General features: G+C 40.1%; 1 pseudogene; it reads right to left on the minus strand.

The window, feature by feature from the left end:
• Window positions 1–11,438: 11,438 nt before the first annotated feature.
• LOC139463374 (monocarboxylate transporter 2-like) lies at window positions 11,439–23,744 on the minus strand (annotated as a pseudogene).
• Window positions 23,745–25,719: the final 1,975 nt, after the last annotated feature.

A 25,719-nucleotide genomic window follows, 5' to 3' on the forward strand; every position in this document is an offset into this window, starting at 1 on the left:
CATGTATATGATACTGTTCTCATTGTTGATAATGTAATATCTCAAATTAATCTGTCTCATAGATATTATTTATGAATCATATTTATAAGATCTAGTAGGCAAGTTTATTCCATTTTATCATTCATTGCAATATCAGTCAAGTAAAGCATGAAATATATCATTTTTGAAAATGGTTATGGTGAAAGTATATCATATATGTTATCTTTCATCATCATTCTGAGATATGGGAATCTGTATTAAGAACATATTTATTTTGAATATACAGCAGAACTAAGTCGTAAACTACAGGAAGGATACTCACCTCTCAATGCCAGAAGGATATTAATGTGTTTGTAAATAGAAACATTGTTTTATACATTGTATATATACACTGATCATGTATTGCCTAATAGTCTACGTATTTCTATGTTATTGATGCAGAGCTATAAAGTTCAACAGAAATAAAATAAACATGTTACCGACAAAATATGTTGTGTTTTTGTGTTCATCTTCTGAGGGCAGGGTGATCAAGGCATGTAAGGTGAGCAATTTGCTATGCAGAGTTATGTCCCTTGGACGTGCCAGAAACTTGTGAAAATGGGTTTCGAATCCAGATTTGCCCTGTTGGCTTGGCTTGTTTTTACGCTGTACTCAGCAATATTCAAGCCATATGACGGCAATTTGTAAATAATCGAGCCTGGGCCAGACAATCCAGTGATTGATATCATGAGCATCGATCAACACAATTGGGATCGATGACATGCATCAACCAAAGCAGCGAGTCTGACCACCCGACCCTGTTAGTCTTACGAAAGCATACCGTAGTTGCCTTTTATGGCAAGCATGGTTTGCTGAAGACCTATTCTACCCAGGATCTTCACGGGTCAGTTGGCACAGTCATCTTAGGCACTGCTGTACTCTTGTGCGGAGTTATATACATTGGAGGTGCCATAAAACTATGATTATGGGTTCAAATCCAAAATAATGTTTCAATGTTTGTGAGCCCATACCTGTGTTAGTGGGTTTCACCAAAGAGGTAAAAGTCTAAGATATGCTTCACTCCTACTTCCAGCATCAAGCTGACACTCTGATCGGACTGAAATACTATTCAGCTCGCTTGCTCATTCACTCTGCGTCATACCGAAAGATGTTTAAGATGGTACCTATTGTTACCCTGCCTGGTGCCCAGCATGAAGGAGCTAAAACAAGGACTGGTCGGTTTAGGGTCAGTATACTGTGTCTGAGTGGGGTATTCATGTTAAACGGCAGCATGGTATCTCAGTGGGCTAGTACTACAAAATCGGTATTAGTTCAGCCACACACACACATGTGCATGCACGTGGTTTTAAGTTTTAAGTGCAATAGCCTTGGACTCCATGTTAAACCCTATTCAGACATTCAAAGAAAACAAGAGACACATTTCTTCATAAAAGCTTTCCAGAGTGACATTTCATTTGAATGTGGCGCTTTGAGCAAGAACTCTACATCGAGGCTAGCACATTATAAGTGCACATTATTATTATTATTATTATTATTATTATTTCCACTCTCATTCAAAAGAAAGATCAACACATCAACACGATTGCCACAAAAGCTGATGAATCAGGAATCCCAATTAAGTTTGACAATGGCAGCTGACTGAATAATGCTGTGGATTGATGGCAAATCCTCCTTCCTTCAACCAATAGTTTGTTGAATGTAGGACATAGTTGGGATTGCCGACTCACAAGAGCAACATGCATACAGGTTAGTGTGTTCTAGCGAAACTGCATTTGAAAGAGGCGGCCTACAATCACCAAGAAGTGATCGTGACGTATGAACGACCCTTTCTTGAATGTTGTTTGTTTGTTGTTTAACGCCGAACTCAGCAATATTCCAGCTATATGTCGGCGGTCTGTAAATGATCGAGTCTTGACCAGACAATCCAGTGATTAATATCATGAGCATCGGAACGATGACATGCATCAATTAAGTCAGCGAGTCTGACCACCCGATCCCGTTAGTCGCCTCTTACGACAAGCAAAGTCGCCTGTGTCCAAACCGTTTTCGAGCTGTTGTGTCCTTCGCAAACTACGATGCACGCATTTACAAAATACTTGTTTCTAAATACGGCAGCTGGGTTCTGTGTATAACGGAACAATATTTGACTTATCTCTCAAAAAAGGGAAACGTGTATTCCCTGTTAAACTGCCTTTCAATAAAAAAAGTCTACATGTTTTTTCACTGATAAATTGTCACAAAACTGTTTTACTGTCTTTGATAGGGGCATTACACGGTGACTTAAAGGTTCTCCGTGAGCACCAAATCATGATCAGTTCAACTTGGAGTGAGAGAGTGAATCAAATATTAAATTGTCTCCCATTACACATTTATATGACAACAATACACAACATATTCACACTGTTATAAGTGAAGTCGGACCTATAAGTCTACGTTACGTTTTAAATATAAAATTGTCAATATTAAACAATGCTATAAATCACAGATGTTGATACTTCCACACTGATATTGCTGTTCTTATATAAATATACGGCTGCACATTTCAGGAAAGCTACGAGAAACACTAATTCTGTAATAACCACTGAAGCGTACGTAGAATGTCTTGCAAGCCGTGGCTGTGTGGACAAACTATCTCCTGCTTTACATTGTGTGGAAATGTTTTATATGTGGATCTCATAGCGTCTTTACAAATATACTTGATAAGTTCATTAAATATAATCCATACATAATCGAGTCTGGACCAGCCAATCCAGTAATTGATATCATGAGCATCAATCCACACAATTGGGATCGATGACCTGCATCAACAAAGGCAGCGAGCTTGCCCACCCGATCGCCTCTTACGGCAAGCATGTGTTGCTGAAGACCTATTCTACCCCGGATACATTGATACATGCTACACGTTTCATATGAACCAAAATATATAAAACACACTTTGAAACTGACAATGCATGTATTTCTTTTAAATTACCCCAATACGTCTCAAAGTCCCAAACTATTAGACTCCAGACGATTTAGACGGATTATACATGCAAACATGTATGGAAGATTTTTTGTATAACCAAACCAAAAACACTTTAGGGCCGGGTCGATCGGTGATGCGGATCAAGAAACTTTTATATACTCATAACCAAAAGTTAGGGGCACAGGCAGGTATTTATTCTCCACAAATATAGAAACGTGCATAATTATAAAAACAAAAAACAAATGATGCATGTAAAATCCTTTGTTCATTATCCAAAACTGACCAATACTTAAAGAAACACTGTTCATTCATACCAGACGATATTTAACAGAACGAGACCCGCGAAGACTCGTTCTGAAATGTTTGTTTGTTTGTTGTTGAACGCCGCACTCAGCAATATTCCAGCTATATGACGGCCCGTAAATAATCGATTCTGGACCAGACAATATAGTGTTTGACATCATGAGCATCGATCTACGCTATTTGGATCGATGACATGTATCAACCATTTCAACGAGTCTGACCACCCGATCCTGTTTGTCGCCCTTTACCCAAGCATGGATTGCTGCTTCTTAAATGCCAGGCCAACGAAAGTGTGTGCTTGAAAATACCTGCACCACTCTGCTCTTTACTGTGTACTGTGAAGTTGCGACCCCCATATTCCTTTTGATATACTCATTAATATGTTAATTGTAATATCACCTTGCGACCCCCATATTCCTTTTGATATACTCATTAATATGTTAATTGTAATATCACCTTGCGACCCCCATATTCCTTTTGATATACTCCTTAATATGTTAATTGTAATATCACCTTGCGACCCCCATATTCCTTTTGATATACTCCTTAATATGTTAATTGTAATATCACCTTGCGACCCCCATATTCCTTTTGATATACTCCTTAATATGTTAATTGTAATATCACCTTGCGACCCCCATATTCCTTTTGATATACTCCTTAATATGTTAATTGTAATATCACCTTGCGACCCCCATATTCCTTTTGATATACTCATTAATATGTTAATTGTAATATCACCTTGCGACCCCCATATTCCTTTTGATATACTCCTTAATATGTTAATTGTAATATCACCTTGCGACCCCCATATTCCTTTTGATATACTCATTAATATGTTAATTGTAATATCACCTTGCGACCCCCATATTCCTTTTGATATACTCCTTAATATGTTAATTGTAATATCACCTTGCGACCCCCATATTCCTTTTGATATACTCATTAATATGTTAATTGTAATATCACCTTGCGACCCCCATATTCCTTTTGATATACTCCTTAATATGTTAATTGTAATATCACCTTGCGACCCCCATATTCCTTTTGATATACTCATTAATATGTTAATTGTAATATCACCTTGCGACCCCCATATTCCTTTTGATATACTCATTAATATGTTAATTGTAATATCACCTATGACACCCATATCAAATACATCACCATCGAGTATCCATTTCTTGTTTGTTTCATTTTAGCAACGATCACACGTGGGTGTATACTTTCTTTTGTCCGGCAGTTGATTGTATCCAGTCAAAATATTTTTTATATGTTTTATTTGTTCTAAGAATTGCCCATATTCAAACTGTTAAAAAGTGATGTCCAACCAATAGGACTACTGTACGCTTACATACTAGTACCTATTCACAATAAATTTCGGGAATAAATTTTCAGAAATGTTAATTGCGCCACTTCTTCCACAGTCTGAGGCGATGGGGCAGTTGAAGAGCCGGGTTCGATTCCTGACATGGGTACAGTGCATGAATCACATTTCTGGTGTACATTGCGATCGCGGCTCAAAACTATATCCCCCCAGCCCACAAACAAACACATCATGGAAAAAAAGTATTCTGTTTTCACAAGAATTACTTCAGAAAAATTTTGAATACAAAAAATTGTGAATGCCTATTTTTTGTTTACCAATTAACCGTTATACTTAGCTGGGCGCTGCGTTTGCACTCGTGATACGTTAATGCTTCCCGCTGCGCTAAATAGCTCATACATAGCTCCACGGGGCTGGTTTAACGTTCCCATGTCGCAAGGCGATCTGATGTGTGGGAAAATATTTTAGGAAAAGTATTTACTACAATATTAAACAATAGAATTTCTAAATGGGCGACCATGCGTGATAAGATTCCTGAATTACAAGCTGGTTTCAGAAAATGTTATTCCACCGTAGATCATGTATTTACACTTTATGCACTTATTCAAAAAACCTTGTCTCGGCGTAAGCATAAACTGTATGTAGCATTTGTAGATTTTTAAAAGGCTTTTGATTCTGTTAATCGCATGGACATGTCTACGAAAAGCTGGTTTACGTGGGAAAATGTTTACTATTCTAAAATCAATGTATTCTAATGTGAGATCATGTGTTCGTTGTGGGTATAGTTTAACAGATTTCTTTGATTGTCCTTTGGGCCTAAGACAAGGCTGTATTTTGAGTCCGATCTTATTTTCATTTTTCATTAATGAATTATATTACGAAATAGCTGCCAGTGGTAAATATGGTCTCCAAATGTTTCCAGATTTGATAGAAATATTAATGCTATTTTTCGCAGATGATGTCATCCTAGTGTCAGATACTGTTGTTGGTCTATAAAGGCAATTAAATATTTTAAGTACATACACGAAAGATTGGAAATTATCAGTATATTTGGAAAAAAACTAAAATTGTGATCTTCAGAAAAGGTGGTCCAATAACGTCGACAGAGATATGGTCATTCGATGGTCAGTTAGTCAAAATAGTAGATCACTACTCATATTTAGTAATCTGGTTCTCACACACAATGAATTGGAAAAAATGTTCCCTTGACTTGTCCTTGCGTGCAAAGAAAGCTTTAAAAAGTGTAATGTTTATTGCTCATAAAGTTGGATCGATGTCACCTAATATCTTCTTTAAGCTTTTTGATACCCAGATACAACCAATTTTATTGTATGGTTCTGAAGTATGGGGATTTCAACGTTATGACTGTTGAGAGAAGGTTCACTTATAAACATGTAAAACGTTTCCTTGTGTCGGTTCTCTACACCAAATTGCATGGTTTATGGTGAATGTGGTAGATACCCATTATATATTAACTCTCAGATCAGATGTTTAAAATACTGGTTTAAAATCCTTCATATGCATGAACAACGTCTCCCCAAATTAGCTAATAACATGCTTATACATTTAGATAACATGGGAAAGAATACTTGGACATCGCATATAAGAAATCTTTTATTTTCGCATGGTTTTGGTTTTATATGGCTATGTCAGTCAGTTGGAAATGTAAATATGTTTCTTAATGAATTTCGGAATCGGTCTATAAATATGTTCTACCAAAAATGGCACTCCACTTTAGAGCAGAGTTCACGTTATGGATATTACAAAACTTTCAAGACTTTACTTCAACCAGAAATATATTTATCAGTACTCACTATGGAAAACTTGTTAATTAAATATCGACTTTGTTTGCTAGGCCTGTTTGTAAATGAAGGGAGAAAACTGTCCATTGAAAAAATGAAAAGAATTTGTCCATTGTGTAATCTAGAGATAGAAAATGAAATTCATTTTGTGTTTGTCTGTCCATTTTACAATGATCTCCGAAAGAAATATATTAAAGATTATCATAAGTTAATAGCAATGTCACCGATAAACGCCTTAGTAGTTATGCTGACGACAAAGAACGAATCAAATATATTAAATCTTCCTCTTTATATTAAGCATGCATTAGCCAAAAGAAATGAATTAATCAAACAACGTGTATATAACATTTATGATTGTATCTATATGCCTAACTCTTTCTTGTAGTTGTACCATAAACTTCTTTTCACTTTGACTATTTTGTTTTTAGTCCAATAACCACAATATTTCCCTTCCACCCAGCGCTTTGCGCCATTCAATAGCCCTAAATGAAGCAAGTCTTGATTTTCCACAGGTTCCGGGACACCTTTTCAAATAAAAAATAGCTGCTTGTTTCTATGAACAGTACATATTTAGGTCAGACAGATCACCACACCATAGGTCAGGGTGGTGGTGGTGTATATTCTACGGTGGCCCATAAGGGACATGGAGTCTGTTTTTCAATATTTTGATATTTCACAATCTCATTAAAATCAGATCATAGTTTTCGCTACCGCAAACCAAACATCTGAGGACATCCCATTACGGGTAACGTCAGAACGACCATTCGCGAACATTGACCGACCAATGAAATGACTGACGAGAAATCGACATTTGCCAATCAGAAGGCAGCTATCTCGAGCTTTACGGCACTAGTTTCAAACTTGCGACTACGCTTCGAAACATATTTTGACGTATTCTCGATTACAAAATTTAAAACATTCTGGAATGGCTTATAGATGGCCTAGATTGTATGGATATAATCATAAAACCCGTAACTGTCGTTCGGTATAACCCGTGTTAAATATTTCGAGGTTGCATGATTAGAAAACACATTCTGACTGTCACTTTCAGGATCCGGTAAGGGATGCTCTGATTGGTTGGATGAAAGGTCGTGCTGACGTGACGCGTAATGGGATGTCCTCAGATCTTTGTTTTGCGGTAGCGAGAACTTAGATCTGATTTTAATGAGATTGGATATTTCACTTACTTTTATCGTAACCTTTCTCAAATTAACACAATTTGTCTTCTAAAAGTGTGATAAATCATGTATAAAAACAATGTACTTTCAAGTTGCTATTGAATCGCTGAAATATGAAGCGAAAATGTCAAAAACTAAAATGAAAATGTCATTAACAAAAACGAAAATGTCAAAAACAAAAGCGAAAATGTCAAAAACTAAAATGAAAATACAGAAAACTATTTCCACCATGGTGTAAATAGTTGTCACCGCGGTGGAAATAGTTTTCTGTATTTTCATTTTAGTTTTTGACATTTTCACTGTTGTTTTCGACATTTTCGTTTTTATCCTTTTCGCTTTTGTTTCTGACATTATCGTTTTTGTTTTTGACGTTTTCGCTTCACTTTTCAGCGATTCAGTATCTTCTTTATACATGATTTATCACACATTTGTATGACAAATAGTGTTAATTTGCAAAAGGTTACGACAACAGTGAAATATCAAAATATTGAAAAACAGACTCCACGTCCCTTATGGGCCACCGTAATTTTCTGATATCGTGACTCTTTATTGTTCATACTGTATAATATCTGCAACTGTCATGATGCATAATGTATTATTTGTATTTGTGGGTGTATTTGTACATCCTTTCACCCTGGTACCTTTCTCAAAATATGCTCAAAAGAAAACTAGCAATAACATCTCTTCGATTTTGATCGTCACAATTATATTTGTGTCAGCATTAAATATTAGCATTTAAACCACGTAATATCACCATACGCGTTCGGATGTTCCAGAGATGTTCTTGAGCGACATTTGACGAAGTCTCTGTCGTGACATTATGTGTATCGCACGTGCGCCGCACGAGAAGCACGTTTTCCACGAGAGCAGCGCTATACAAGTGCGATGCCTTGTTCGTGGGTTTTACGGTTAAACATTTTGTGTCGTGAATATTCCCGCATCATGGGGATTTCAGAACGGTTGCTAATCTTCACTTTACAGGTGGACTGGTTTTGTGACATGCTTGTGACGACAGTATATCAGTGTACGCACTAAGTGCAGGGCATCAAAATGTGCGCCTTGTCGATGTCCTCTGCCTTGCACCACATGTGCAGCACCCTCACGAACACATGCACAGGGAGATCGGATGGAAGATTTTCTTTGGATGTGAAATAAGGTTTATGTAGAAAAGCGAGGCAATTCCGAGGGCAATCAAACACATGTCAGAATGTAAGGCTAAGGGTACCCTGGTGATACGAGAGTGGCCCTCTGCTTATTTCTGGCCATTGATATGTCCCAACTGAGTATTCATTCCACAGGTGAGAGATTGGATGTATTTGCCCCGATCGAAGGAGACTATGTTGCCAGAATAATAAAGGGTGGCATGTTTGGGGAGAGAGATCTTTCATTTACCATGTTTGCTCTTAGAATTGATTAAGATGGTCTTTTGTGTGTTTCAGATATATTCCGGTCAGCCTATAGTGATGAGATTGCTACACTTCCGAGAGATGTCCGTGAATTAGCAGGGAGTCTGACAGGCCTCTTACCAGAGTGTAGAGCTGAGTCTACAACAAGAAAGTATACCTATGACTTGGGAGCTTGGAAAAGGTGGGCGGTCGTCTATTCTATGTCTGTAAAAGTGCCATTATCGCCATTGTACTGTATCTGTTACCTGTTATTCAGCAGAGTGTTCAGACAGTGTCACAGCTTTCTATAGCACTCGTCATTGTCATACTTGTATTGGTTTAGCAAGTCTAACTGATAATTCACTGGTGCGTATTGTTTTGGAGGCAGCAAGGCGTAAATTGGCTTAAGAAGGAGCCAAATTACGATTAGCTTGCTAGAAAAGTTGTATGATGGTAGAATGGAAGATCCACCACTGTATGAGAATTATGTCACTGTGCTTATTAGCCTTAGCTGGGTTTTTTCTCACGGCAGTTCAATTAACAACATGTAAATGTATTGATGTTTGCTTCATGACTATGTACATGTGTTTTTGTTTGTTTTTTAATCATTCCGTTTCTTATATTCGTTTTTATGTGTTTCATGCAGTTCGTTTGAGATGTGGACGTGTGGCGGTGAAGCCACACTCTCTTATAGTCATGTGTCGCTGTTGACAGGCCTATATGTTGATGATGCTGGAGAGCTGTTATAATACTCATTGGTATATTTTTGTTTACTATCACATTGTATTGTGGCTGCGGAGCCTTTAGAATATTTTGTTTATATGTTTGCATTTCATTGGCTACACAATGTACGGTAGGCTACAGAACCTTTACGTCCGTGAAGATCCGGGGTAGAATAGGTCTTCTGCAACCCCTGCTTGCCGTAAAAGGCGACTCTACTTGTCGTAAGAAGCGACTAACGGGATCGGGTGGTCAGGTTCGCTGACTTGGTTGATGAATGTCATCGATCCCATTTGCATGGATCGATGCTCATGTTGTCAATCACTGGATGGTGTGGTCCAGACTCGATTATTTACAGACCGCCGTCATATAGCTGGAATATTGCTGAGTGTGGCGTTAAACAACCAACCAACAAATGCAGAGCAAATGTTCAGTTGGCAGAACAATTATAATACTGTGTGTCTGTGATCCGTGTTTGAGTAAAATAAAGATTTTTTATATAATCTGTATTTCTAAAAGTATGTATGACCAGTATAAAAGGTAATTCAAATACTGTATACTCCCCAGATACTAGTGCTGTTGCATTCGTAGGGAGACTACGGTTTCAGAGCTTTTTTTATTAACAAAAGTTTTTATCTCTGGTTTTACGTGTCGGGCTTCAGCCTATGTTACCATCTGTATGTTTCGATATGTTGTATGATATGTAATAATGGTAAATGGAGTGAGGTGATGTCACTGTGTGTTGTGTGTTGTGCTTCGAAAAGAAACTGCCGTGTACCGCACTGCCGTTCCAGTGTATATTTGGGTTGTGTTCTGTTTTAGGTGATTATTAGAGTTTGGTGTGGTCTAGGAGAACATTTGTAACATTTAACCACTTTCTAAATAGCACTGTGTGTTCAATGGTATTGCATGACGTCAATGATTGTGTGTTAAATCACATCAGTGATTTCGTTGGTCACGCCAGAGGACCGGGCTCGATCACCCACTTCGGTACAATTTTGCGAAGCCATTTCGGGTGTTCCCCGCCGTAAAAATTCTGGAACATAAAGCGGCGTAAAACCATACTCACTCACATCAATGCTTGTACGCTATATGACATCAATGATAGTTTTCTGTCTGACCTGTCAGTTTGATTTGTTCACTCCATGCAGCATGTTAGAAGTGCTCGGCGAAGATTTGCAAATACATATTGTATAGCGACTATACATCAGCTTGTTGAATCAGACATTGTATTGTAATTTGAAACCTGTAGATGACCAATCAGAAACGAATATCACGGACGAGTATCGAGGTTACAAGGGTGCCATTATTTACAGACCGCCGTCATATAGCTGGAACAGTGCTTAGTGCGGCGTTAAACAACAAACAATGGTGCGATCCTCAACATTTTTCAGATACATTACTTCTCCATCTGTGTATTTCTAGCAAGTATTCAAACATTGTTTACTCCAACAGGAACTCGTTATTGGTCCCACAATTCATTGCATCCCCATGTGTCACTGGGCGTAGGAGTTACAAAGAAAAAAAACGTGATCAGCAGTTTATTGTGTTCTTTTTGTACAAAAAAAGAAATATAGTGAAATATATTCCATTTGTATAAAACATCAATACCAAACCACCATCCATGTGTGAAGTCAGAACATGTAGTTAAAACTCGCTACTATGTAACGTTAGAGATAATTGGTATAGTTATTGAAAATATTTAGGAATAAAAAACTAAAAAAAAAATATTGACGTAATGTCATTTCTCACTTCGTCTCAAAAGTAAAAGTCATGGCGAATGTTTCCGTTGGTAGTTCGTTTATGATTGTTAGTGATTTGCTCTAAACATAACTAGTATGTACATTATAATGAAGATGTTTCAACATGTAAGAAATAAGTCTGGACTAGTGATTGATATCATGAGTATCGATCTACGCATTTGGGATACGATGATATGTAGCAATCAAGTCAGCGATCCTGACCACTCGACCCCGTGTGTTGCCTCTTATAACGTGCATTGGTTGCTGAAGACCTTTTCTGACCCGGATATTCAGAGGTGTCATGTGAACATGGACAAATTAGGACTATGAAAACGATTGGGTCAGGAAGAACAATTAAGCAATTATTCAGTTAAAGGCATTGTTCACAAGTGCTAAGTCTTGTATGGTGTAAATTATAGTCAGAAGTGCAGAGAGTTCATGCAATATAAAAGCAACAATTATATATTCGGCTTCACACTCACCAGTTAAGTGATTAACATTTGAAATAAACTCAGATTAGGGAGTGATCACAAACCGAATGTTATCAATATACACTGATTATATATAATTAGGGGTGTGAAATAAATTCCGATCCAATAACATGATTTGAAATCTGCGCCGTTAAAAAAATATTCCCGGAGAGGACACACAGAAGGAAATTTTGTGTATCCAAAAAAAGAAACTTTTAAGATATTTAGTATATGAAACCCCTTCGACGAACACACTTAAAGCACAGTGTGATTCACAAAATAAACCTGTCGCTTCAGAAGTTGAAAAGAATATTCTAACTCAATCTGAATGAAAAGGAAAGGGAGAAACTTTCAAATGTGACTAAACATATGTATCTTGTCTGCTGGCACACTTAATTCAAAGGCACAAATAAATACCTGTATTAGTGACTCCCCCTGTCACCTATTACAATAACATACATTCTTAACCCTGGATCAAGGCGGGCTCAGCCAACGTGGCACACACCAAAGACAAACGCATTCACAAACAAACACGCCGGTCCCGGGTGGGTGGGGTGGGTGTCTGCCAGTCCATCACGTATACTAGCTCGATCATACTTTGCACCGACAATTATCTTGTCATTGGCTGCTGCCTTTTGCTATTTAGGAACTCTTCCCACGACAAAAAAAAGAGAGAAATAAATGGACGCTTCATTTCCGGTCATGAGCCATTTGTATTTCATTTACATATTTATCTTTCCTTTGTCCTAATTCCTCCGGAACAAATGGAACACCGCAGTTGACCTAGTGATGTTCACTGCTCCTAGTGGTCGTCTCACAGTCAGCTCACCCCACTGAGAGAGATGAAGGTAGCAGCTGTAGGCAGCTGGCATTTCAATTAGTTTTTTGTTTCAGGGTCATTAACTCTTTACGACATCAGGCATCTTTTGTAATCGGGGGCTTGATTCGTGCATTCAAGAGAACACATCACTGCACGGGGATATGAGGGGTCCCAGCTTGCGTTATGCAGAGTATTCGGATGAATTTATCAAAATTTGACTTTTCCCTGTTTCCATGGAAACAAGGTAGCCTTAGCTGAAACGGAGGTAGGTGTCGTTCCGGTACGTAACTAAAAAACCCTTTACATCCATACTTAGTACATGTAATAAGCAGGGGTTGAAGTGGTGCCTTTTGTTATTTAGAAATTTAAGAATATTAATGTTTTCCTGTTTCCATGGCAACAAGTTTGACTTTGACTCTGTTCAAGTGGTATTCATCCGGACCATATCTCTAAAACTAATAGGTACTCTTTCTAGTAATTGTGCACACACAAAGACCAGATTATCAACTTTGACTCATATTGGTGTGTACCTGGCATAGAAATACCACGTTCTGAATCCTAATCCCATGGTATTGTTTTGATAGCTCAATAACTACTCTTGTAGACACACAGATTAGACAGAAATTATCTCATCAAGTTGGACTTAAAGTAACAGTAAGATGTTCCTTCAAATTTGTTGGGGCCGGGGGGATTTGTCGTCTTCTGATGACTCTTGTTTATTGAGTAACACTTACCCGTTCATTCATCACTGTCATGAATCTCCTCTCTAGAGTACACGCAACTGAAGATGATAATATTACACATTTCCGTACATAACATCACACATTCCTGCCCTTGAATCCCATAGAGTGCTTCCATTGAGACATTCTTTACCCAAACATTTTTGCACTTTCGTTCATAATATCCCTATCATATTCGCCGTCATACAGCTGGAATATTACCGAGTGCGTCGTTAAACAACAAAACAACAACAACACTCCTCTCCAGGACAGCGATCATTCATCCACTCAACCGTTCACTGGCTTGCTCCTCTTGAGGTTCAATGGTTATGGTCAACAGAGATTTTTCGGCAACACTTTCCACACGAGGAGATGCCGCCTTGAACAGCTCGGACAGGAACCCACAGAAAGCTGCTCCCAAGAACACTATACCTAAAACATAGGAGTATGATTATTCATGTCAACATTCGGGTCGATAAACATAAAGTAACGCTGCTGTGCACTCCAACTATAGATCACCGTGATCGCGACCGGGCGTGAATATGTCGCACGTCTACTCTTGTTTGAATTGTCGTGGACTAGCGTGAGCACAAATGTTCTTATCATACCCTGGACAATATTTTCAACCCATCAGATGGCTGCTTTCCAACACACACACACACACACACGCCGATTCTGTGCGGTTCTTGTGTCGGCCATTTGTTCCCAGTTGGCTTCAAAGTGGCGAGTCGACGGCTTTCGGTCGATATTATGTTATAGAATAAGGTGAGTGAGTATGGTTTTACACCGCTTTTAGCATTACTCCAGCAATATCACGGCGGGGGACACCAAAATTGGGCTTCACACATGTCGGAATCGAACCCGGGTCTTCGGCGTGACGAGCGAACGCTTGAACCTCTAGGCTACCAGAATTGGGGGGGGGGGGGGGGGGGGGGGGGGGGGGGGGGGGGGAATTATGTATTGGAATCGATAGAAAAATCATCCCAGAAAAGGTAGATATGAAGTTTTTTGCGCATGGTTTGCGATTTTACTCTAGAAACGGTTCTGGCCTTGTGTAAAGATATGATAGGATAGTGCATTTCTGACACTCGTAAGATTAATAGATCAAGAAATATTTAAGCAACGACACAAAGGCCTGTGGGCTACACATGTTTTGTTTGTTTGTTTGTTGTTTAACGCAGCAAATTTCCAGCTATATGAGGGCGGTCTGTAAATGATCGAGTCCGGACCAGACAATCCAGTGATTGACATCATAAGCATCGATCCACGCAGTTAGGATCGATTACTTGCTTCATCCAAGTCAGCGAGCCTGACCACCAGATCCCGTTAGTCGCCTCTTACAACAAGCATGGGTTGCTGAAGACCTATTCTACCCCTGATCTTCACGGGCGAATAACCTTTTATGTCATGTTGCCATGGTGTCTTGAATTGTAAACAATGTACGCAACTGGAACGTTCACATCAAGATAAGGCCAAAAAACATTGTTTCGGTCGAATTTCATTCAGAATACTTTCCGGCAAAATAACTCACAGAAATGTGCACCTGATTTGAACTGTGTGGTCGTGATATTAATTGACAATTACATTCGCTGAAAAACCCGAACCTACCTGCGAACAGGAATGATGTGAAATAGTCCCCATTGGCCTTCCATATGACGACTGGAAACGACAATCACGTGAAATAGAACATACAATTATAAGAAATACGCAACATAACAGCTATTTTAATACATAATTAAAATATAGCAGTATAAAATGTCATTATAATAAAATATTCAGAATTATGTTTTTTTGGTACCTGATTCACAAAAGAATGATGTTATCAATTCGAGATATATTGGGTTTAATTGTTACCCTCCAGCAGTGGAAATACACCTTGGCAATGCTTACAGACCCCACCTGTTCCCTGTATATAACATATACCTATGATAAAATTTTATTTAAGTTTTCACACAGCCTGTATCGTTTCAACATGCAAAAAGCCTCTGGTTGTCTCTTTGGAACAACTCTTTAACTGTTACACTATCTTGTAGTCGAAGTCCTCGTGACAGTCGAATATGTCTCGGGCATACGTGGATGGCGACACTCGCGAACTACTATGAGACCAGTGAATTATTGTTTATTCTTCAGGGATATTATCCTTCTCATATATGTCTGTTTGTTTTTATGTTTAACGCCGCACTCAGCATTATTTCAGCTATATGACGGCGGTCTGTAAATAATCGAGTCTGGACCAGACAATCCAGTGATTGATATCGTGAGCATCGATCCACGCAATCGGGATACGATGACATGCATCAACCAAGTCAGCGAGCCTGACCACCCGATCCCGTTAGTCGCCTCTTACGACAAGCATAGTCGCCATTTACGGCAAGCATGGATTGCTGAAGACCTATTCTACCCCGGCTCATCACGAGTCTTTTCTTAAGAGAAATCGAGTACTAAATGCAATTCATTTAACGAGTTTTCGCTGTAATCTTGTGATATTTAAGAAATATGTTGTTACAGATAATAAATAGTTGCTACTTATAGGTATACGCCAAAACGCATTATTTTTCACAATGTGATATAAAACAGGGAGACATGGCATTATTGTCCAACAAATTTTGCTCACATGCCTCTTAAGGAAACAGAAACCAACACATGAAGACGTGAAGCAGGAAGTGGTACATGTAAAATATTTACCTGCAGTGGGTGGCCCCACTAGACATCCAGCCCCGGCGAAGAACATAATGAGCCCCACTCCGAACGCGAAGTTCTCTACCCCAACACTGTCTAGAGTCATTGGACTCAGGAGGGTGAATACGCCCCCAACGTAAGTACCGAACAGAAAGGCGTAGATGTATCGACCTGTCGAAGACTTGACGAATATCGACATAAAGAACGTCAAGGTTCCAACAATGCCATTGGTGCCTGAGAAAAATAACATTTTGCCAATATTGTCATCATTGGCACCAATCCCAACAAGCACGCGCGAGAAGAACCCCCCCAGACCCGTGAGCGAGGCTGCCATTGCTGCCTCTTGTTTTGTGGCGCCATTCCTGTGAAAGAAATCAGGTAGAAGGACGATCACCGCTGAAAATCCGATTGAAAACAATGTCACACCAAGGACAATGAAGGTAAAGGAAATATTTTTTATCACCACAGTGATGAAGGTATTCCAAAAGTTCCTCAAACGTGTTTGAGTTTCTGAGTGTCCATCGACCCTCCTCTCGTTCTGAATACACTGCAACTCGCGCTCATGTTTTGATGGTCTCATGAGGAAGCCAAAGACACAGGTCTGGAATGATATGGCTCCTATCAATCTGAAGGCTCCCTCCAGACCATAGTGATCCAAAAGGGCTTGAGTCATTCTTGGGTGGACAAACATCCCGAGACCGACACCAGCGGTGCATAGTCCGGTCACCAGGCTACTGTCTTTAGGGAAATAGTATCCTAGAATCACCAGCGAACCAGTGTATGTCAGACCGCGACCAAAACCTGAAAAAACAAATATTTGAGAGGCTTTAACAATGAATTTCAGACAGCTACGCGATAAGACCCAAAGAACGAAGTGTGGTTTATTTCACGATAAAACATTGTACTATCATGACGTCATCGTTTATAATGTTGATATCTCATATATGACATAAACGACTCGTGGTCGTTGTTTATCGTACAATATACAATGAAACACTGCAGGGAGAATAAATCATGAAAGGCCGCGACAGCGTTTTATTGTGCGATAAACAACGACCACGAGTCGTTTATTTCTTAAATATAAATAGGTTGACCAGATTTAGTTTTAAGACTGACGTCCTTCATACTAACATGATCTGTTCGCTGGATAGACTTGATGACCTGAGAAATATGTCTGAGGAATAAATAAAATGAATCGTTCGGATCCTTTCACAGTGTTCGTTTGTTTAACGCCGCACTAAGCAATATTCAAGCTATATGACGGCGGTCTGTAAATAATCGAGTCTGGAACAGACAATCCAGTGATTGACATCATGAGCATAGATCCACGCAATTGGGATACGATGTCACGCATCAACCAAGTCAACGAGCTTGATCACCCGATCCGTTAGTTGCCTCTTACGACTTGCATAGTCGCGTTTTACGGCATGCAAACCTTTCTTGGCAGAAACAGAATATTAAAAAATATAACACAATATGTCTGATAATAACTAATTCACAGAGGAATGTAGTTTTTAATATATTAAAACAATTACAATGTGATATGGGTCATCTTCACTGCGTAAAGATATGCTCCAGTAGAGGAAATCCTCTTATCAATGCTTGAGGACACCAGCAGCTGTTCGCTGTATTCATTGTTGTTTATCTTAGTATCTGGGTATCAAGTTGATGACATCATGATTTTTGTACGTGTTTCAGTTCTATTGAATGCATTTTCATTTTAGGTTTTAACACAGCCTATATCGTTTAGCATGCAAATAGCTTCTGTTTGTCTCTTTGGAACAGATAGGACAAAACCCTTTCCATATTCATAAGACATCTCTATTGAAAGGTGACTTTTGTACTATTCCGACTATATGGTGAGCATGTGGTTATGAATCACAGTCAAAATAGTGTTGATATCAGGTGTGCGAGCGTACCCTGCCCAACCCGTGGCACCCGTCACAAACACATGCAAAGACAAGTCAATTGTTCAGTCCAAAAGACATGGGAACATGTAATGGGGCGGGGCCTAATTGTCTTGTGTTTTACTCAATGCCTAATTGTCCAGTGTTTTATTACTCCATGCCTCATAGTCCAGTGTTTTACTCAATGCCTAATTGCCCAGCTGTTTTTACTCAGTGCCTAATTGTCCAATGTTTTACTCAATGCCTAATTGTCCAGTGTTTTACTCAATGTCTAATTGTCCAGTGTTTTACTCAGTGCCTAATTTTCCAGTGTTTTACTCAATGCCTTATTGTCCAGTGTTTTACTCAATGCCTAATTGTCCAGTGTTTTACTCAGTGCCTAATAGTCCAGTTTTTTACTTAATGCCTAATTGTCCAGTGTTTTACTCAATGCCTAATTGTCCAGTGTTTTTACCCAATGCCTAATTGTCCAGAGAGAGAGAGAGAGAGAGAGAGGAGAGAGAGAGAGAGAGAGAGAGAGAGAGGAGAGAGAGGAGAGAGAGAGAGAGAGAGAGAGATGTTTATCCGTCATGGTTAAAACATTTGACATAATATGTGTTCCAAACAAAAGGCTTATGAGACATATTAAAATACAAGTGAACCCATTATGAAATAATAACAACAACAACAACAACAACAACAACAACAATAAATTGAAGAAAAATAAGTAACGATTAATTTTGTTCACGGTCCAGGAGACCTCGGCCCTTCATGGTTCATGCCCACTGCACTCAAGAGTTTAAATAGTGAACAGATGGGGCTGAACAAGCTTGAATGACGACTCAGTTCAAATGTGTTTTCAAAAGCGAGAGAGAGAGAGAGAGAGAGAGATGGTTTAGGTGAGGTTGGGAGTTGTGGTTGACCTGTTTCAATGATCTCAAAAAGTTCAAATCTCCGAACTTTCGGACATAACAAAACAGCAGAACTATTTCAGATTGATACATGCAGAAAAGGGCTGAATAATGGGCTTACATAACAATTTTCAAAATAGCGGACGATGTTTAAAATGTGATCGGTAATATGTGGACAAATTGCTGGCATTCACCAAAAAGAGATTTCTGGACATAAAGTCAATTAGTTACCTGCTAAGAAGCCGTAGGTTACAAACAGTAGTCGGATGTCAGTGACGACGCCTGCTGAGAGAAAACCCAATCAGACACGTGACACCAGACAGTACCACAACACGGCACGGCAGCTAAACAAGCCGATAACGAGGCTTGCGGCCGGTCCTGTAAAAGAAAATATTATTGTTCAACCGTGTATTCAGTAACTTCAAAATGTTTGCAGAGGAGAATATAAAATATTTGTCATCTATCGAAAGGATGAGATCCCTAGAAGAAGAAAAATATTTATTTTCTTTGGGAACTGGCGCCCCTTGTTTAATTTCGATACAAATCATAATTGTCTTCATGGTTCAATATTTACTTGTTTGTTATATAACGCCGCATTATATATCCAGCTTTATGACGGCGGTCTAAAATAATCGAGTCTGGGCAAGATTATTTAGTGGTTAAATCATGATCTACGCAATTGGGATAGGAAGACACGCATTAGCTAAGTCGGCGGGGCTGACCACCCCGATCCCGTTAGTCGCCCCCTTACGACAAGCATGGGTTGCTGAAGACCTGTTCCATTCGGACTCGGATACATGTCATCAGGAGAGAAACTGAATGACTTTCCTTCCGGTTTGTGCTTAAGATAAGGATAACAGATCAAAAGCTTTTTTTAAAGTGATTTCTTAAGGTTATTGTAGATCGGGTGTATTGTATATAATTAAAAAGTGATTCAACTCGGAAGGACAGTTCAAAGGGTTACTTCGAGTTCTCTTTTTATAGAACAATTTGGAAGGTTGTTTCATAGCTGATATCAGCGCACTATTCTCTCTCAACCCATAATTTTATTCGACATTCATTAATACCAGGCCCAATTTCACAAACTGATCTTAGCGTTACTAGCGATTGTCCTAAGTCGTCTTAGTGAGTGAGTGAGTGAGTTACAATTTAACGTCGCATCGGCATTATTTCAGTCATATTGCGACCTTAGGGCTAAGATCGCTGTGTGGAACGGCTCTAATTAATAAAACAAAACCCACTTTAGAGTCACACTTGCTGTAAACATAAGGCAACCAGTCGTAAACTTAGAATTGTTGTTCTAAATGCAACGTCTTAAGTTTACCGATTGGATTTGTGGTCTTCGATTATCGGCCGCACAGCTTCATTCCTGCGATAGATTGGTTTAAGATTACCGTTAGAACACCCCCAGTACAAGACAGTGATTACAAACGCGTATCAGATGTATTCAATTGACTCGCATTTTCCAAATCCGAAACATTTTATTTTTATTATGATAATAATTGGTAATTTACAAAATTCTTAATCTGGTTTTGTCAGAAATACTTAAACAAGGCTAGTTCCACCTACACAGCGGTTGTCGTTGTTTGTATCACACTGTAAGTGCAAGTGACTTACCCGTGTATGTGCGACCAGTGAGGATCCTGGTTGTTAATGCTCTTCAGCAAACCAAGCTTAAAAGAGGCGACAATGCTTGTAAGAGGCGGCAATGCTTGTGAGTGAGTGAGTATGGTTTTACGCCGCTTTTAGCAATATTTCAGCAATATCACGGCAGGGGACACCAGAAATGGGCTTCACACATTGTACCCATGTCGGGAATCGAACCCGGATCTTCGGCGGCGTGGCTTGTAAGAGGCGACTAACGGGGGTCGGGTGGTCTTGCTCGCTGACTTGGTTGATGCATGTCATCGTATCCCAATTGCGTAGGTCGATGCTCATGATTTCAGTCACTGGATTGTCCTGTCGAGACTCGAATATATACACACCGCCATTATACAGCTGCATTATCACGGAGCGCGGCGTTAAACAAACAAACCTGTGAGTGCAAACATGCAGTTAAACAGCGACCCAAGCCATGCGAGCTCCTGAAGTCCGTAGAGGCCCGTTTCTTCTAAGGACACATGCATGACACCGGTGATATACCCCATGCTGCCGCTGAGGAACAAAGAGAAGAAGGCCGACACGACGATCACCCAGCGCCATCTGTCGGGCGGAGGGTCGGTCGCGTGGTTTGCCATCACAACCTAATTTAAGTCATCACCTGACAAAAGAAAGAGGGAAAATACTTCAACGAATTGTGACGGGGTCGATCAGTGCGGAAAAATACCCTCCCAAACACCAGGCATGTGTTAATGATTAAACAATGTAAACAGAGCAATACCGGAAAGAAAAAGAAACGACAGCGAAAGACGAGACTTCGACGCGTGAAAAAAATGTTCAACAGAAGCAAAAAGCGATTCGTGGGATGACTTCGTGGCTGAACAATCGTGCACTGCACTCGTTATTAAGCAGCTGATCTTCATGACGAAGTCGCTTACACACGGGACACTGTTACACAAGCAGTTATATATAACACACAAACCCAACCATTAGTGCAAGTGTACCTCAGATTAAAAGCTGTCTATATCCTACAGTGTCACTCCAAATCGAAGCTTCCTCCTCCCAACGCACGTACCACGCCTTTTAAGCGTTGGAGCTGCAGGAATTGAGCGTCTTGCCCCACATTCCCCAAACACTACACTCGTACTGGTGAACCCAATATGGGGTCATGTTGAAGGTAAACCGTCCAAGGTTGTAGACATATTCCCTCGTGCTTATGGCTTGAGTAATAACGGCCCATGAATTACCAACCATCCTATATCTTCCTCGCAACGTTAATATAGGCATTGTCAGCACCACTGCGTCGATAGTTGCGTCCCCGAAAACGCTCTTGCAATACGATATGAGTGAATGACGTAAATAGCCTTCGTTTTCTACCTCGGTGTGCTAATTGCTTAGCTATGACTGCAGTTTCGACATCGACTCGCACTGGAATAACGGCTGTTGCAAGTCTAGCAGAACAAACCGCGCTGCTCTTACGCCTTGCGAGGAGGTCGCCCTGATAAACAAATCCTCAGTTTTGTCCCGGCGTAGCACATGTGTCGATTTCACACTGAACAAAGGCAAAATGACATTAATCTGTTATGCCAACCTGAGCAACGTGCTGTCGGAAATAAGTTAAGGATGTTTTTACCTGACAGTTGTAAGTGTACAAATGTGACTCAGACAACACTCGGCGGTCGGGTAGCCTAGTGGTTAAAGCGATGGCTCGTCACGCCGAAGACCCGGGTTCGATTCCCGACATGGGTACAATGTGTGAAGCCCATTTGTGATATTGCTGGAATATTGCTAAAAGCGGCGTAAAATCATACTCACTCACTCAGACAACACTCACATCCTCAAGGACGTGAGATAAACTGAAATGTGGTTTATGGTCGCGTCCAAGATTATTGCACTTATATCAGTGGTTAAATCCATTTGCCGCAGGTGATTTGTATATCTGAATGAGGATATGCATTGTCAGGCATTATATACAGCGACGTGCATGCATTTCTGTGTGTGTGGCTGCTTGTCCGGACTAGTGTCGATTTTATACTGACTCCGAGTCGACCAATCCTTGTTTTAGCCCCTAAATGAAGGGCACCAGACAGGATAACAACAAGTACCATCTTTTAACGTCTTTTGGTATGATGCGGCCGGGGATCGAACCAACGACTTTCTGCTCTCCGGGCGGACGCTCCACCACTAGACAAAGGACGCGGTCCCACATTCTTAATGGACAAGGTACGAAGTGATTAAGTGCTCATTACTCATTAATTAATCACAAATCAATAATCACGAAATATTATCGTGAAATAAACCACGCCTCGTTCTTCGTTGTTTTTTGCGATTTATCGGGTAATTATGTTATTTATCACCATTCCATTATGATTATTACCCTTGACCCATTCTCCATCATAACTTCTTTGAGGACTTGGCGCGTACATCATGGAAGCTACCCGTGAAGATCCGGGGTAGAATAGGTCATCAGCAACCCATGCATGCCGTATAAGAGTCGACTAACGGGATCGGGAGGTCAGACTCGCTGACTTGGTTGATGCATGTAATCGATCCAAACTGCGTGAATCGATGCTCATGATGTCAATCACTGGATTGTGGACTATCGTAAGAGGCGACTCACGGGATCGGGTGGTCAGGCTCGCTGACTTGGTTGATGCATGTCATCGTATTCCATTTGCGTGGATCGATGTTCATGATTTCAATCACTGGAATGTCTGGTCCAGATCGGCTATTCACAGACAGTTGTCATATAGCTCCAATATTGCTGAGTGCGGATTGAAACAACAGACAAACAAACATGATGAGGTGACTGGCATCCTCATTCCCTTCTGTTTTCCTGTCTCTGAGTAAGTTGCCAGATTAATACTTTTCACTGGTGCACGGCTAAATACTATTACCTCATGTAGATCCCTCACATCTCTCTCCACCCCCCCCCCCCCTTTCTCTCAGTGTGTCATACACACATATCGGGAAACTGTGACACACGATCATCAAAACACACTATCCGTTCAAAATCCCTGTAATATAATACACAAAACAAGGAAGCGCTGGACACAGTCTAACGCTGGTCCCCACCAGTGCACGGTTTGTAACTTAGCCATTTTATGCGATTCATGGTTTGTCGAGAAAAAACACTGGACAATTAGGCCCCTCCTTGGTGAGAGGACTATAAAATATCATTCCAAATGACACAGAGAATATATTCTCACCTGAATCAGTGTTTCGTGCTCTGTTCTCTGAGCCCCGCGTCAGTTTCAATCCGGCTACGTGAGGAAAATGTGAGCGAAACAGCGATACCAGAACACTGACTAGTCATGTTCAGGGCCCAGTGTGAATTCATTAGGCCCTGATACAGCGCCAGGAGCCAAGTGCGAGAGCAACCCACAAACCAGTGTTCGCTAATCGATAGTACAACACGGAAGGGCTTTCCTTAAAAGAATATGGATATAAATAGCTCGTCATACGCCGACTGTTGTGGATGGCGTTTTATCGTTCTTTATTCTAACGGTGGTCTGGGTCAGGCCTACCAAAGAAAACCCGCAGAAGGCTCCCAAACAATGGAATATGTGCGCACATCAAATAGTATTAAGCACACAAATTACAAACAAACACACAACCCCGATAAAGTTTGCATCGTAATGATAATTTTAAGAACCCGACACATTTTCACTGGAGGGTCCAGCGTCAGGTGCTACTGAGTCTTCTGCTGTTTTTTTGCAGTCCTGTGGGAGGGAGCACTGAAGGAAAAACCCTTGTAAACTTTACTAGGACACCTAGTAAATCAAGTGCGCGACCTAGCAGCTAATTATTGACGATCCACTGATTAGGGAACTTCGTAAAACATGGAAACACGAATCATGAATATCCGTTGACGTCACGCCATTGTCTCCTATACAGCAAGTACCAGGATCCACTTGCACAAAGCGATCTCAGCGCTAAGACTATCGCAAGCCTATGTTAAAGTATGGGAGTTAAAATCATCTTAGCGCTAAGATTGCTTTGTGCAAGTGGACTCAATACTCAATCAAGTTGCAATTGAGTGAGTCAGGTTTTACGCCATTTTTAGCAATATTTTAGCATATATACTGTGCCTCATATAAAGTGGTGTAAATGTTATGCTATTGAAAACATTAACAAAATATTTGGTCCTTCGTCTGATCAATGTTTTCTCGTAACACATTCATCGACAAAACCCATACTTGACAACAGGAGTCAGAGTGACACGCCCTAAAAGAGGGGTGGCGGAAACCTCAGTCAGCAATATCAATATCGGTTCATTTGTTGTTTAACGCAGAACTCAGCAATATTTCAGCTATATAACAGCAGTCTGTAAATAATCGAGTCTGGACCATTGGTTGATGAAGACCTATTCCACCCCGGATCTTCACGGGTCTCTTACATTTGAAGAACCTGTGTCGAATTATCATCAATCATGTTTGTGGATTCTGAAGAATGAACGTGACCTGATATGAAATAGTTTGGACAGCCTCACAGCTGATCACTGAGAGCCACGTGTTCTGCGTGGGGACATTGGCAAGTAACACTTGTCGAAATATCATTCAAAAATCGTCCCTTAATTTCGAATTATGTGAAGCAATACTGTTTTGACTATTCTATCATTTCACCTAAGTTTCGGCTTAAAGTAACACTTACTCACTCACAGAAAGTATAAAAAAAACAGTGAATATTGTTGCAGTGTTATTCTTCGCAAAGATTGTTTGTTTGTTTGTTTATTTGTTGTTAAACGCCGCACTCAGCAATATTCCCACAATATGTCGGCGGTGTGTAAATAATCAAGTCTGGACCAGACAATCCAGTGATTGATATCAATTGGGATCGATGACATGCTCCAACCAAGTCAGCGAGCCTGACCACCCGATCCCGTTAGTCGCCTCTTACGACAAGCATAGTCACCTTTTACGGCAAGCATGCTGAAGACCTTTTCTATCCCGGAATCTTCACGGGTACTTTGCTAAGATGCAGTTTTCGGCGGATCACACCAGTTTCAGTTGTTATGACAACGACCTGGCCAAATGAATAATGCATGAATATATTTACATGCCGAGTGAAAGGAGAAAATCATCTGCACGGTCAGATAAACAATGATCCAATTCGACAGGCTTTTCAAACTTTTGACGCATATAGTCCGTTTACATTCTACCGATGTCCGGACTGGTTTAACAGACTAATGTTTCCTCAGGTCTTATCTAGGAATGTATAATACACTCTCCGAA

Source organism: Haliotis cracherodii, unplaced genomic scaffold, assembly GCF_022045235.1.
Source record: "Haliotis cracherodii isolate W230 unplaced genomic scaffold, xgHalCrac1.p SCAF_16, whole genome shotgun sequence".
NCBI classification, from domain to species: Eukaryota; Metazoa; Mollusca; class Gastropoda; order Lepetellida; family Haliotidae; genus Haliotis; species Haliotis cracherodii.